At 44.8% G+C, this 15255-nt stretch overlaps 1 long non-coding RNA gene across 5 annotated transcripts in view; it reads right to left on the bottom strand.

The window, feature by feature from the left end:
- LOC121820353 (uncharacterized) overlaps nt 1-15255 on the bottom strand; it is a 71042-nt gene that overhangs the window by 42133 nt on the left and 13654 nt on the right. For all 5 annotated transcript variants that reach the window (XR_009595084.1, XR_009595085.1, XR_006060864.2 and 2 more), the window contains one exon: nt 10362-10471. This is a non-coding gene — a long non-coding RNA (uncharacterized LOC121820353). The remainder of the gene's footprint in view (nt 1-10361; nt 10472-15255) is intronic.

The following is a 15255-nucleotide window of genomic DNA, read 5'->3' as shown; positions in this document are numbered from 1 at the left end:
GGAACATGAACATGGAGGCCCTGAGACCTCAGGGCAGCCCTCACCCTGCTGCACCCCTCTGGGCATGCTATGAGAATGAAAAGTCCTCTGTGGCCTCATGTCCCGCATGCAGGGGGTCACCCAGCTGGGCTGCTGGCAGGCCCTCCATTCATCTCTGTTTCCCTCCTCCTGGTGAGAGGAGGAAAGATTGGGGCGATCCCAAGCGGAGGCAATGTTTTCCTGTTAGGCGAGCTTCCCCGGGGGACCCCAGAGCCTGCCGCCCTACCCCCTTCTCTAGGCCGTGGCTACAGCTCTCTGTGATTGTGGGTGTGCTGGAAAACAGACAAGGGCGATGCTGCCACCCAACTCTTAGACTTCTCCAGCTCTCTGAAGTTGTCATTAAGTTTAAACAGCCCTATGTGGATACTGGCTATGGTATTGGACCATACAGTTCTAGAGAGACAATGTGAACACTTTGCAACCCCAGGGCTGTGCATGAAAAGGGTGGATACAAGATGAATTGAGCAAGTTTTGAAGTGAAAGAAAGGATAAGACAGGACGCATTCAAAAGCACACATCCATTCATCCAACAAACCTCTTCCACCATCTTATTAACAGTAAATGTGATTTACTGGCTCATACATTTGGCTTCCCTCCTAGACAGACAGTTGAGACTCTGCTCTGCTCATCGTACTCATCTTGGTATTCCCAGCACTAAATTGTCTGCATGCTGTTTACAAGAGCCAAGACATGGACGCACCCTAAATGTCCATCAACAGAGGAATGGATAAACAAGATGTGGTATGCCTATGCCATGGAATATCACTCAGCCATTAAAAAGAATATGAAACAATGCCATTTGCAGCAACTTGGATGAACCTAGAGATTGCCATACTGAGTGAAGTAAGTCAGACAGAAGGAGAAATATCGTATGACATCCCTTATACGTGGACTCTAAAAAGAAACGATACAAATGAACTTACAAAACGGAAAGGAACTCACAGACTTAGAGAACAAACTTATGGCTGCTGGAGGGAATGTTGTGGGGAAACAACAGTTAGGGAGTTTGGTATGGACATGTACACACTGCTATATTTTAAATGGATAACCCACAGGGACCTACTGTATACCATAGGGAACTCTGAGTATGTTGCGTGGTAGCCTGGATGGGAGAGGAGCCTGGAGGAGAGGGATATTTGCATGTATGGCTGAGTTTCTTTGTTGTGCACCTGAAACTATCAATAAAATATATAATATAAAATAAGAAGTTTTACCATCTGAGCCAACAGGGAAGTCCCCAAAGTAAAAAGTTAAAAAAAAAAACTGTTTGCATGAGGAATGGAACTGTGCTAGGCCTTCAGCGAGATATCCACATTCATCAGACATGGCTCCTGCCACCAATAACATATGACCCAAAGATAAATACTTAAATGCCAGATGAGAAGACTCATGTGAAAGCAGCGGCATTATGCTTAACACAAAGTAGGCCCATGATTGGGTTCCCAGGTGGTGCTAGCGGTAATTTGGCATCATCCTGCCAACGTAGGAGATGCAGGTTCGATCCGTAGGTTGGGAAGGTCCCCTAGAGAAGGGCACTGCAACCTACTCCGGTATTCATGCCTGGGAAATCGTATGGACAGAGGGGCCTGGTGGGCTACAGTCCAAAGGGCACAGGCCCACGATAAGTACTTAAGTTTCTTTCCTCCTTCCCTTTCTTTTATTCTCTCTAGAATCTACCCTCCAAAGATTTCCTTGAAAGAGATGAAGTGCTCAAGCATTTGGAGGAGGCAAGATTAATTTGCCTGGGAGAACAAAGGAAGGCTTCCTGGAGGAGGTAGCATTTGATCTGGCTTAAGCAGCATGAACCAAGATGTAGAGGTTTGAGGAAAAGAGATGTGTGGAGGAATGTGGAAAAATTCAGTTTAGCTTATGGAAAGGTATGTGAAGAGGAGAAGCAGAAAATGGTGTAGGAGAGTTTCTTGTATACTACGACAGGGGAGGCTCTAATCCTTGTGGTTAAAGACCTGGATTTCAGGACTTCCCTGGCAGTTCAGTGCTTAGGATTCTGCGCTTCCACTGCAGAGGGTACGGGTTCCATCTCTGGTTGAGGAACTAAGATCCTGCAAGCCGAGCAGCACAGCCAAAAAAAAAGCAAAACAAAACAAAACCCCAAAGACCTGGATTTTATTGCCAAAGAGACCAGACACTCTTGGCCTGGCCCAGACTCTGGCAAGCTACCTAACTCTTCCGAACCTCACTTTCTTCAACTGTAAAATGGGGGTGATACCGCTGCTGCTGCTGTTTACTCACTAGTTGTCTGACTCTTTATGACCTCATGAACTGTGGCCTACCAGGCTCCTCTGTCAAGGGGATTTCTCAGGCAGAGTACTGGAGTGGGTTGCCATTTCCTCCTCCCGGGGATCTTTCCAACCCAGGAATGGAACCCGAGTCTCCTGTTTGGCAGGCAGATTCTTTACCACTGAGCTACCTGGAAAGTCCATGGAAATGATACTCTTTAAAAAACAAAGAGGAGAGCACACTGTAAATGCATACAGTCCTTCTTTTTTTTCTACTTTGGAAAATGTTACATATTAGCATATATAGGGTTGACCTATATATTCACTTATATGCCATTATCATAATTTAACTAACCATCCTTTTATTTGTGCCCCTTAAATTCATAAAGGGGCACTACTATATCAAAGGGTACATGAAATTTAAATTCTGACACAATTACCAGATTACTCTCCATAAAGGGTAACTTGGTTTCACTCCCATCAGCAACATATATATATACAGGCCTGTTTCCCTCTGCCCTCACTAATGCTGCCATCACACTTTCTGGTCTTTGCCAATTTGAAAGCTTTTAAATTGGTATCTATAGTTTTAATTTATATTTAACCGAGTTAGGCATCTTTTCAATGTTTAAAGGAAAGGCATTTGTATTTTCTTCTCTGGGAACTATTTGTAGCCTTTGGCCATTTCAGTTTGTTAGGGTTTTTTTTTTATTGATTTATAGGAGTTCTTTATTTATTAAGGAAATTAGTTCTTTGGGTATGGTTTCAGCTTGTCATTTCTCTTCCACTATGCTTATTTTTTTCCCCATGTGGATGTGTTTTATCTTTATGTCATCAGACTGATTATTCTGGGTTTTGAATCATTTCTAGAAAGGCCCTCCCTACTTCAAGGCAATAAGAAAAATCTTTGACATATCTGAATTTATTTGGAGGTGAATAAAGAGGCAGGCTTTCTAGGTGGCTCAGTGGTAAAGATTCCATTTGCCAGTGCAGGAAATGCAGGAGACACAGCAGACTCAGGTTCAATCCCTGGGTTGGGAAGATCTCCTGGAGTAGGAAATGGCAAACCACGTCAGTATTCTTGCCTGGGAAATCCCATGGACAGAGGAGCCTCGTGGGCTACAGTCCATGGGGTCGCAAAGAGTCAGACACGACTAAGAGACTGGGCATGAACACACACAGCTTATTTTATACCCAAAGTTTGCACCTCTTAATCCCCTACCCTTATATTGTCCCTCCCCCCACCTATAACCACTAGTTTGTACTCTATATCTTTGAGTCTGTTCCCTTTGGGTTATATCACTAGTTTATTTTTTAGATTCTTTATATAAGTGATAACATACTGTATATGTCTTTGTTTTTCTGACTTTTTTCACTTAGCATAATATCCTCCAAGCCTATCCATGTTGTTGCAAATGGCAAAACATCGTTTTTTATGGCTATTATTCCATTTTATACATGCATCACATCTTCTTTATCCACTCATTTGTTGATGGACACTTTGGTTACCACTATATCTTGGCTATTGTAAATAATGCTGCTATGAGCATTGGGGTGCATGTGTCTTTTCAAATTAGAGCTTTCATTTTTTTCTGAATGTTCTACTCTTGGGATTGCTGGATCATATGGTAATTCTATTCTTACTCTTTTGCGGAGCCTCCATACTGTTTTCCAAAGTGGCTGTACCAATTTACATTCCCACCAACAGTGTATGAGGGTTCCTACTTTTCTACATATCCTCACAACATTTGTTATTTGTGGTCACTGTGGCCTTCTTTTTGGGCAACCACTGGAAAGTCTTTTTGCCTCGAATTCCTTAACATTTTAAACTGATCACTCTCACTCTGTAAGCACTGCCAGTATGCTGTACCTTCCCGGTTCTGGCTACCTTTTTTTCCTTTAGAACTGAACTTGGGTGTCCTCTCTTCCAGGAGAACGTTTCTGATTCCCCTGACTCTCCAAACCCAGGGCTGGTCAAGACTCACATCTCCATGCTCTCAGCTCCCTGAGTATTTCTGACAGATCCTGCCACCTATTCACAGCCAGCCTTCTTGTCAGATAGAAACATCTTTAAAGCAGGGATATTCCTTCCCAGCTCATCCCAGCAAGTTTGTTCCACTGAATGCCACCCTTTTAGCCAAACGGAAATATTTTCAATAGATGGTATTATAAAAATAAGTATTAAATTCTATCAAATTGAATCTTAGGACTTTAACACTATATGGACCCTTCAGAAGAGGAAACTGAGGTCTTGAGGATGAAGTGGCTAGGCATGTCTGTACTTGGGCCAAGATGTGAGCAACATTACTGGTGGAATGAAGCTTGTTACTGACAGCAGAAACTATCCTGGGCTGAGGTTTGTTCCTGTAATGCAAAACATGTTCATCAACTGGTGTGGCCTGTGGCCCTAATGTCTAAGCATTTCTTTGGCTTCTGTATTTTCTTTATCATTTTTATAATACACTTTTTAAAAAGTTTACCTTTTGATTATAAAAGTATACATTGCTTATTATAGAGATTTGGGAATATCAGTTCAGTTCAGTCACTTGGTCATGTCTGACTCTTTGTGACCCCATGGACTGCAGCACGCCAGGCTTCCCTGTTCTTCACCAACTCTTGGAGCTTGCTCAAACTCATGTCCATCGAGTCAGTGATGCCATCTAACCATCTCATCATCTGTCCTCCCCTTCTCCTCCTGCCTTCAATCTTTCCCAGCATCAGGGTCTTTTCCACTCAGTCAGTTCTTTGCTCAGGTGGCCAAAGTACTGGAGTTTCAGCTTCAGAATCATTCCTTCCAAAGAAATCCCAGGGCTGATCTCCTTCAGAATGGACTGGTTGGATCTCCTTGCAGTCCAAGGGACTCTCAAGAGTCTTCTCCAACACCACAGTTCAAAAGCATCAATTCTTTGGTGTTCAGCTTTCTTTATAGTCCAACTCTCACAACCATACATGACCACTGGGAAAACCATAGCTTTGACTAGACGGACCTTTGTTGGTAATGTCTCTGCTTTTTAATATGCTGTCTAGGTTGGTCATAACTTTTCTTCCAAGGAGCAAACATCTTTTAATTCCATGGCTGCAGTCACCATCTGCAGTGACTTTGGAGCCCCCCCAAAATAAAGTCTCTTACTGTTTCCATTGTTTTCCTATTTATTTGCCATGAAGTGATGGGACCAGATGCCACTATCTTAGCTTTTTGAATGTTGAGCTCTAAGCCAACTTTTTCACTCTCCTCTTTCACTTTCATCACCAGTCTCTTTAATTCTTCTTTGCTTTCTGCCATAAGGGTGGGAATACGTGAAATAGTAAAATAAGGAAAGAAAATGACAAATTATCTGAATTCTGCCAGCCAGAGAAAGCCTGTCTTATTTATGGTATATCACCACTAGGCCTGTAACTAAAATCAAGATGTGTGTTGAATTTTATGTTTTCATTTTTCCATTTGAATTGTGAGCATTTCTCTAAGTCCTTAAAAAATGTGTTTTTCTTTGCAGCCTTTGTGTTATGAAGCTTGTTCGTGTACTGTATGGAATTAATTTATAAATAAAAAGAAGCTTTAATGAAAAGGAAAAATGCTACACACTGTATTTTTCATATTGTTATTCATCACTAAGTCATGTCTGACTCTTTGCAACCTCATGGACTACAGCATGCCAGGCTTCCCTGTCCCTCACTATCTCCAAGAGTTTGCTCAAACTCATGTCCATTGAGTTAGTGAGGCCATCCAATCTCATCCTTTGTCTCCCCCTTCTCCTCCTGTCCTCAATCTTTCCCAGGATGAGAATTCTTTCCAATGAGGTCAGCTCTTCACATCAAGTGACCAAAGTATTGGAGCTTCAACAATTATTTATAGTAGGTACACTTTACATGGATTGACCATATTTTCCTAACATCTAGGTGGCTTGAAGTTTTTCATCGCAATTAATGAAAAATGTGTTTATTCCATCATCTTGCTGTAATGAAACAATATCTTTGGATTAAATCTCTACCTGTGTTTCAAATCATTGCTTTAGGAGCCACATATTGTTTTTGTCCTCAACTTAGAGGAAAGATTTTTAAAAGACAAATTATTTCAAAACTATCAAGAGATAATGCTGTTTTTCAGACTTACAGATATGGAAAACAAAGTTACAGTTACAAAAGGGGAAACATCAGTTCAGTTCAGTCGCTCAGTCGTGTCCAACTCTTTGTGACCCCATGAATCGCAGCATGCCAGGCCTCCCTGTCCATCACCATCTCCTGAAGTTCACTCAGACTCACGTCCATTGAGTCAGTGATGCCATCCAGCCATCTCATCCTCGGTCGTCCCCTTCTCCTCCTGCCCCCAATCCCTCCCAGCATCAGAATCTTTTCTAATCAGTCAACTCTTCGCATGAGGTGGCCAAAGTATTGGAGCTTCAGCTTTAGCATCATTCCTTCCAAAGAAATCCCAGGGCTGATCTCCTTCAGAATGAACTGGTTGGATCTCCTTGCAGTCCAAGGGATTCTCAAGAGTCTTCTCCAACACCACAGTTCAAAAGCATCAATTCTTTGGCGCTCAGCCTTCTTCACAGTCCAACTCTCACATCCATACATGACTACTGGGAAAACCATAGCCTTGACTAGACGGACCTTAGTGGGCAAGGTAATGTCTCTGCTTTTGGTTGGGGGGATAAATTAGGAGCTTGAGATTAACACATTCACACTACTACATAGAAGATAGATGACCAACAAGGGCCTCCTGTAGAGAACAGGGAAATCGACTCAATACTCTGTGATAAGCTATATGAGAGGAGGATCTGGAAAATAATATATATACATGCAGAACTAAACCACTTTGCTATACACCTGAAGCTAACGCAACAGTGTAAATCAACTATACTCCAATACAAAATTTTAATGAGAGAGAGAATGCTGTTTTTCAAGTTGCCTTAAAAGCATTGATTACATTTCGGTCAGAAAAAGGAAAAGTTATTTTTTAAATAAACAGCCAAAAAACCAATATAGTGGAATGGCACTGAGTCTAGCTGCAGACTAAGAGAGCATGCGTGCATGCTGTCACTTCACTCATGTCCGACTCTGTTCAGCCCCATGGACTGTAGCCCACCAGGATTCTCCATCCATGGGATTCTCCAGGCAAGAATACTGGAGGGGGCTGCCATGCCCTCCTCCAGGGGATCTTCCTGACCCAGGGATTGAACCTGTGTCTCCAGTGTCTCCTGCTTTGGCAGGTGGGTTCTTTACCACGAGACCACCTGGGAAGCCCCTGCAGCATAAGAGACCTGGCTCTAATATTTGAGGGAGGGATTGATTTTTCTTTCCACTTAGAGCTGTAAACTAGATGTTAATTGCTGTTATATAACACTAAAGAAGGGATGTTGCTTTTGAACTATTTTTTCCATTTGTATAAAAGTTAAATAGTTTGAGTTCAAAAATAAAAGAAAGTAGAAAGAATATTCTGGTTTTTAGAACATGGATGCCAGCTACTAGATTTAAGTTCATAGCCATAGAAAATGCCAAAGTAAAATAAGCTGTTTCCCTAGTAATCTGCGCCCAGGAAAAACTTCCATCTTAAGCCTCAAAATAGGACATTTTAAAATTTATAGCATCATAAAATACATTTTAAACAAGGTAAAATCTAAAATAAATTCAGGTTTGACAGATTAAAAATGAAATCAAGTAATAAAATAGCCCTCTAAATGTTTCTATTTTTAGGTTCTAAGTGTATTTGTCTTATGGACATTATACTGGATTATGGTGACTACACTTTTATTTCACAGACATTTTTATTATTAAATTGTCCCAACTATCAAATCTTTGCTTCGCATGAAATGTGAAATGAAAAAATAATTTTCAAGAAGAAATACTATACCTCAAAACAGCTTTTGACATAGCATGTATTTTCCAATTTGCTCTTGCAATATTTTTCTTTTTTAATCACTAGAGGCAACTGCTTAAAAACAGGATGAACGAGGGCAAGCAAGATTGCTATGGAAGTGGTTTGGAGGCTACACAACAATTGTGAGCTCACTTGGGAACTAAACCACTGGGACTCTCTGCAAAACAAAGATTTAAGTTTCAGGAGAGTGCTCCCAGTGAGGCTGGGGCAGGACCAAAACAAAGAGGAATCCTCCATGTGAATCTCTTACAGATTTTCCAGGAAATAAAATGATCACTCACATTTATTGACTAATTACTGCATACTGGGGGCCACTGGGGGCACTTTGCAGATATTATTCCATCTAACCATCCCCCAATTCCTCCACCCCCTGCCTAGCCCCATGAAGTAACTGCTGCTGCTGCTAAGTCACTTCAGTTGTGTCCGATTCTGTGCGACCCCATAGACGGCAGTGCACCAGGCTCCCCCATCCCTGGGATTCTCCAGGCAAGAACACTGGAGTAGGTTGCCATTTCCTTATCCAATGCGTGAAAGTGAAGTCACTCAGTCATGCCCGACTCAGCGACTGCAGCCTACCAGGCTCCTCCATCCATGGGATTTCCCAGGCAAGAGTACTGGAGTGGGGTGCCAGGACCCCCATTTTACACATAGGGAAGTTGATGACCAGAGGATCTCTCCCCAGAAAAGTCTCTCCCGAGTCACAAGGCTCGGGAGCAGCTAGGGTTCAGTCCCGGTGTGCGATGACAAAGCCTCAGCTTCTAATTCCCTGGCCCTACCCCTTTAGTCAAGTTTTAACACTGAGAAAAAGCAGAGCAGGAATACAAGTGGGAAGGAGGATGAAATCTCCCAAATCGGATTTCTAAACCAAAATGCAAGAAAGTTGCAATGCTTTAGCAAAAGAATAAGCTGGGTTTTCCAAGAACTCTCCATAGATACATGGTTTAAGAGGATGAGACCCACAAATACAGCAGTGCTGGGATGCTTGAGTTGGCAAACTCAACCTTCTCTTCCTTCCCTCTGGCTCCCCTTGGAGATGAGCGGCTGTTCTGCCTGCTCCCCAGTCCTCACAGTTGTTGTTCAGTCGCTCAGTCAAGTCTGATTCTTTGTGACCCCATGGACTGCAGCACAACAGGCTTCCCTGTCCTTCACCATCTCCCAGAGTGTGCTCAAACTCATGTCCATTGAGTCTGTGATGCCATCCAACCAACTCATCCTCTGTTGCTCCCTTCTCCTCCTGTCCTCAATCTTTCCCAGCATCAGGATCTTTTCCAATGGGTTGGCACTTTGAATCAGGTGGCCAAAGGTTTGTATAGTCAAAGCTATGGTTTTTTCAAGTAGTCATGTACAGATGTAAGAGTTGGAATTTCAGCTTCAGCATCAGTCCTTTCAATGAATAGTCAAGGTTGATTTCCTTTAGGATGGACTGGTTGGATCTCCTTGCTGTCCAAGAGACTCTGAAGAGTCCTCTCCAACACCACAGTTCAAAAGCATCCATCCTTTGGTGCTCAGCCTTCATTATGGTCCAACTCTCACATCCGTCCATGACTACAGGAAAACCATAGCTTTGACTATAAAGACCTTTGTCATCAAAGTAATATCTCTACTTTTTAACACACTGTCTAGGTGTGTCGTTGCTTTTCTTCCAAGGAGGAAGCATCTTTTAACTTCATGGTTGCAGTCACCATCCACAGGGAGTTTAGAACCCAAGAGAATGAAGTCAGTTACTGTTTTCATATTTTCCCCATCTATTTGCCATGAAGTGATGGGACCAGGCACCATGATTTTAGTTTTTTGAATGTTGAGTTTTAAGCCAGTTTTTTCACTCTCCTCTTTCACCTTCATCAAGAGGCCCTTTAGTTCCTCTTTGCTTTCTGCCATAAGGCTGGTGTTGTTCGCATATCTGAGGTTATTGATATCTCTCCTGGCAATCCCCAGTCCTGCGATCACTTTATTCCTGGTTCCAGCCTTGCCTCAGAATCCAGATAGGCCTGGGACTTCCCTGGTGGTCAAGGGGTTGAGACTCCACGCTCCCAATGCAGGGGGCCTGGGTTCGATCCCTGGTCAGGGAACTAGATCCTGCATGCCACAGTGAAAGATCCCACAAGCAGCAATGAACACTGAAGCTCCTGTGTGCCTCAACTAAGACTCAGTGCAGCCAAATGAATACATATTAAAACAAAAACAAAACAGAATCCAGATAGACCTACCTGCACTGCCCTGGAGCCACGGACCCACCTGCAGCATCCGCTCTGGAGGGAGACATTCAAAGAGCCACTTCCACTCCGAGTATCCTCTGAGTTCTTAGGTTTCATTTCACCTGTAATGAAACTGATGTTTTAATTTGCTGGTTGTGGTTCCTCCTGTCTATCTGCCAAAGCCCAGAAGTGGGAGAGGAAGGGGAGGGAACAGCCAGGGATTGGGTCCAGCACCCTAGTAAATCCTCCCCACCACCCAAAAACAGAGGAGCCTGGTGGGCTGGAGTCCAGGGCATCGCAAGAGTAAGACCCAAGTTAGCGACTAAACCACCACCTCCACTATCCTATTAAAACCCTTGACTCTCAAGACCCGAAGGAGCTGCATGTGGGCTCTTAGACATCTTTGGGCTCTAAAGTTCTGTGAAATTGATTTAGAGGAAAAAAAGTATAGAAAGACAGGTCACTTACAAAAGAAAAACAAAGAAGAAACTTTGAGCTATTTAAATCCTAACCTCAAATATTTATATTTAGAACCTAGAGTATTTTTTAAAAAATCTTTGAAAATATCATTTTTAGAACAAAATTCAGCCTGAGTTGATAAAGTTCCCCAGGGATTATCACAGATTAAATCTTCAATAACCTGGCTTTATGGCTGTCTTTACCTCCCAACTCTGCTTTGTAACCCAAAACATCTCCACTCTTGCATCCTCTTCATCATGGAATTGCAACATCATTAATGTTAAGCCGATAAGTTAGGGGGAAAAGAACCAGAAATGGCTTTCTCGACAAAAGAGAATCCATTCTGGCCTAAGCCATTCTGTGATCTAGGGCTTCCCAGGTGGCGCTACTGGTAAAGAAGCTGCCTGCCAATGCAGGAGATATAACAGACACAGGTTCAATTCCTGGGTCAGAAAGATCCCCTGGAGGAGGGCACGACAACCCACTCCAGTACTCTTGCCTGGAAAATCCCAAGGACAGAGGAGCCTGGCGGGCTACAGCCCATAGGGTCGCAGAGTCGGACACGACTGAAGTGACTTAGCACACACACACCATTCTGTGATCTAAGCCTTGCCGAAGTACTTGCCTCTGAACAAGTCTCAGAACAAAGGAATAATCTCAACGGAACAAAGGAATGCAGGAAAAGAAAAAAAAGCAGTCAGACCTTTGTGCAGAGCCCTAGTTCCTCCTCAAGGGATATATTTACAGAACAATAAGTCTGTGACTTCAATCCACTAAAGCTTGGACTCTGGACCTTTGCCCCATTTCTATGTTGAACTCTCTTCTACTCAAGCCCCTTCATGAATGGATACCCTTAGCTTAAAATTTCTGCAAGTTTGCCGTCTGGGGAGATGTTGCTTTGGGCAAGATCCCCAGTGCTCTTCTTACTTGCTGAAAGTAATAATAAATCCTCCCTTCTCCTGAGCTTTGGCTTGGTTGTGCCTACTGGCTCGACACCCACTGAGAGGTGAGCCCAGTTTCGGGGAACATTAAGGCCTCCAGCCCCTTTCTGATCACAGTCACCACCCCTCCTCCCTAATCTGTCCTTCCACGATATCCAACCATGAGTCCTTCCATTCCCCTTTCTCCAGCCCTTTGGAGAACACAGTCTCTTGCCTGCCTTGGGTCTGTTTCCCTTTTGTCCCACACCTGCTATTCCTCCCCCACAGTCACCGTGGTCTAAGAGAGTGGCCACAGGAGACTTGCGACTCACTCCCAGTCAACATATCTGTTCAATAAATATGTATATGGTGCATATCCTGAGCTCGGCCCTGTTCTAAGTACTTCATAAGTGTTCATTTATGTAAGCCTCCTAAGGATTTACATAAATTGAGCCCTGGTGGCTCAGACAGTAAAGAATCTGCCTGCAATGGAGGAGGCCTGGGTTCGATCCCTGGGTTAGAAAGATCCCCTGGAAGAGGAAATGGCAACCCACTCCAGTATTCTTGCCTGGAGAATCCCATGGACAGAGGAGCCTGGTGGGCTACAGTCCATAGGGTCGCAAAGAGTCGGACACACTGAAGCCACTTAACATGCACGCTCGAACAGACAAAATGGGAGCCCCTGATCAAACAGTGCCTGAAGCTAGAACTCCTGGCCTTTACAGTTTGGTGAGCTAGTGAGTTACATTTCTGTTTATAAAAACTTTGGGTTGGGCTGTTCTTCGCTTGCTAGCTTCCTGCTCCGTCTCTCTGCATCCAGCTCTCCCCTTCCAGCCCAGCCTGACCCACAGTCATCCAAGAAACATTTTAAAAGAATAACTCAGATCACATTACTCCCTGTTCAGAACCCTGTGATTCCATTTGCCTTTGGCTTAAATTCCTTGATAATTTACCCTTGCAGCATTTTCTCCAGGACTACTCCCTTAAACACAACATAGGGGAAACTCTGACCGGCCCCCAGGGGTCCTGATCCCTCCTATTTCTGGTTCGGGCTGTTTCTTCCTTAGTTCTTGCTCACTCCCATCTGCCTGGCAGATTCTATCCACCCTCCAAGGTCCAGCTTTCAAGCCCCCTTCTCCCGTCTCCCAGCCACAAGTCCTTCCCCCGCCCCCATCCCACACACCACACTTCTGCTTCCTCAGCCCTTTGCTTATTTGCTTATAAACTCTTTCGGCCCCTGACCGGGTCTGCTGAGATGTGCCAGAGGCCGCCCCCAGGGAGCACCTGAGATGTGGCCCTAGTGCGCCCCTGTCCTGCACTGCAGGTGTGATGACGTCGAACCCTCTGATGCCTTTCTTATTAAAAGTGTTAAATTCCCGAGGGGAAAAGGGACCCCGTGGAGGGCCTGGTCGTTTCTGAAGTTCCTGCCGACGCTAATTGCACTTTAGCCAGAGGCGCTGGCTGCTCCCCGCTTGTCAGCCTGGCCCGGGGGAAGCTGGCCCGCCCTCCCCTGCTAGCTCCACCCGCCAGGCCGTCTGCCCGCCGGGCTTGTTCCGACCGTGGGATAAAGGCCGTCTGAAACCCGAGCCACGGTTAAAAATAACCCACAGCGCTGACCCACTAAGGGCCCGCGGGCGGATCTTCTAAGTGGGGTAAGCCGTCTCTGGGGCTCGCCCCACTTCCACCCGAGCTGGTGGGGCCGTCGGTCTCTCAGGAGAAGCCTCTGCTGACCAAGGCGAGGGGCGGGCAAGTGCACCGGCTCCCACCCGTGCTGGAGGCTTCCAGCCTCGGTGGAGCCGCTGAGGTCACAGCCAGACGCACTTCTGCTAACAGACGACAGATGCCGGGCGCTCAGCGGTCCCTGCGCGCCCTGGGCTCAGCGCCCGTCTCCCTCGCGCCCCGGGGCACGCCCGAGCCCGTCATCCAGGAGGGACACGATCAGCTGTAGTCCCCCAGCGTTCTCTCCTGCCCAGGTCAGGGCAAGGTGGCAAGTTTCCGCTGAAGTTTTTCTCTGGGAGGCTGCCTTCGCGGGACAGAGCAGGATAAGAGAGCAGTCCTTTAGGACTGTCCTCAGCGTGCTGTCTCCTTCACTGCAGAGAATGAGCTAGAGCTATACATCCTAATTTGGAAAGGTTTCTCAAGACATACCCTTATATGAAAAAAAAAGTCATAGAATAGCATTATAGTGTGAATCAACTTATCAATTATACAATGATATGTCTCCGTGGATTAGTTTATAAATACACTAAAAGCAATCAAAAGTTGTCTGGAAACCCAACTAACTGTGGAGAAGCATTATTTCAGGGGAGACCTGAGAGGTGAAGAGAGTTTTGTACTTGTTAATTTGTGCTGCTGCTGCTGCCAAGTTGCTTCAGTCATGTCCGACTCTGTGAGACCCCATAGATGCCACCCCACCAGGCTCCCCTGCCCCTGGGATTCTCCAGGCAAGAACACTGGAGTGAGTTGCCATTTCCTTCTCCAATGCATGAAAGTGAAAAGTGAAAGTGAAGTCGCTCAGTCATGTCTGACTCTTCGCGACTCCATGGACTGCAGCCTACCAGGCTTCTCCGTCCATGGGATTTTCCAGGCAAGAGTACTGGAGTGGGTTGCCATTGCCTTCTCTTTGTGCACTGAAGTGTTATTTGACTTTTATAATGAGAATCTACCCAGGAGATACAAATTGAAGTAAACATGAGATATCACTTTATAAATCAAGATCAGTGAAATTGGAAAAATGTGTAAAACATTTTGCTGGTGGCAATAGAGGGGAGGGGGTATCAGGGCTTTCTATGTAGCTCAGTTGTTAAAACATCTGCCCGCAATGCGGAAGACCTGGATTCAATTCCTGGGTCAGGAAGTTCCCCTGGAGAAGGAAATGGCTACCCACTCCAGTATGCTTGCCTGGAGAATCCCATGGACAGAGGAGCCTGGCAGGCTACAGTTTACGGGATTGTAAGAGTCACTCAGCACCATCTTTGCTTATTCTCATTCAGTAGAAATGGGGAAAGCTATATAGCCTTTTTGGAAAGTAGTCTGGTGGCATCTACTACAATAAAAACACATCATTGGAACTTCCCTGGCAAGCCAAGGATTAAGCCTCCACGCTTGCACTGCAGGGACATGGGTTTGATCCTTGGTCAGGGAACTAAGATTCTGCATGCTGCACAGTTCAACTAAAAAACCCCAACAAAACAAAACAGAAAAAACACACATATAGTTCATGTGTCCCTTTAAGGTATAGAGTCCAGTGGTTTCAGTATATTCAGTTTGTAACCATCACCACAACCAATTTCAGAAGTTTCATCACTCCAAAAGAACCCCACCCCTCCCAGAATCCATTAGCAATCAGTCCAGTTCTCTACCACCACTCTCCCCACCCACCCCTAGACAGCCACCAACAATCTACTTTCTGTGCCCTTGGATTTGCGTATTTTTGGACATTTCATGTAAATGGAATTGTTCGGTATGTGGTCCTTCGTGACTGGCTTCTTTCGCTTAGAATGGTGTTTTTCAAGGTTCATCTATGG

This window comes from Ovis aries, chromosome 9 (genome assembly GCF_016772045.2).
Source record: "Ovis aries strain OAR_USU_Benz2616 breed Rambouillet chromosome 9, ARS-UI_Ramb_v3.0, whole genome shotgun sequence".
Classification (NCBI taxonomy): Eukaryota; Metazoa; Chordata; class Mammalia; order Artiodactyla; family Bovidae; genus Ovis; species Ovis aries.
The sequence above is the reverse complement of the archived record's forward strand: the minus strand, read 5'-3'. Positions and strand labels throughout refer to the sequence as shown.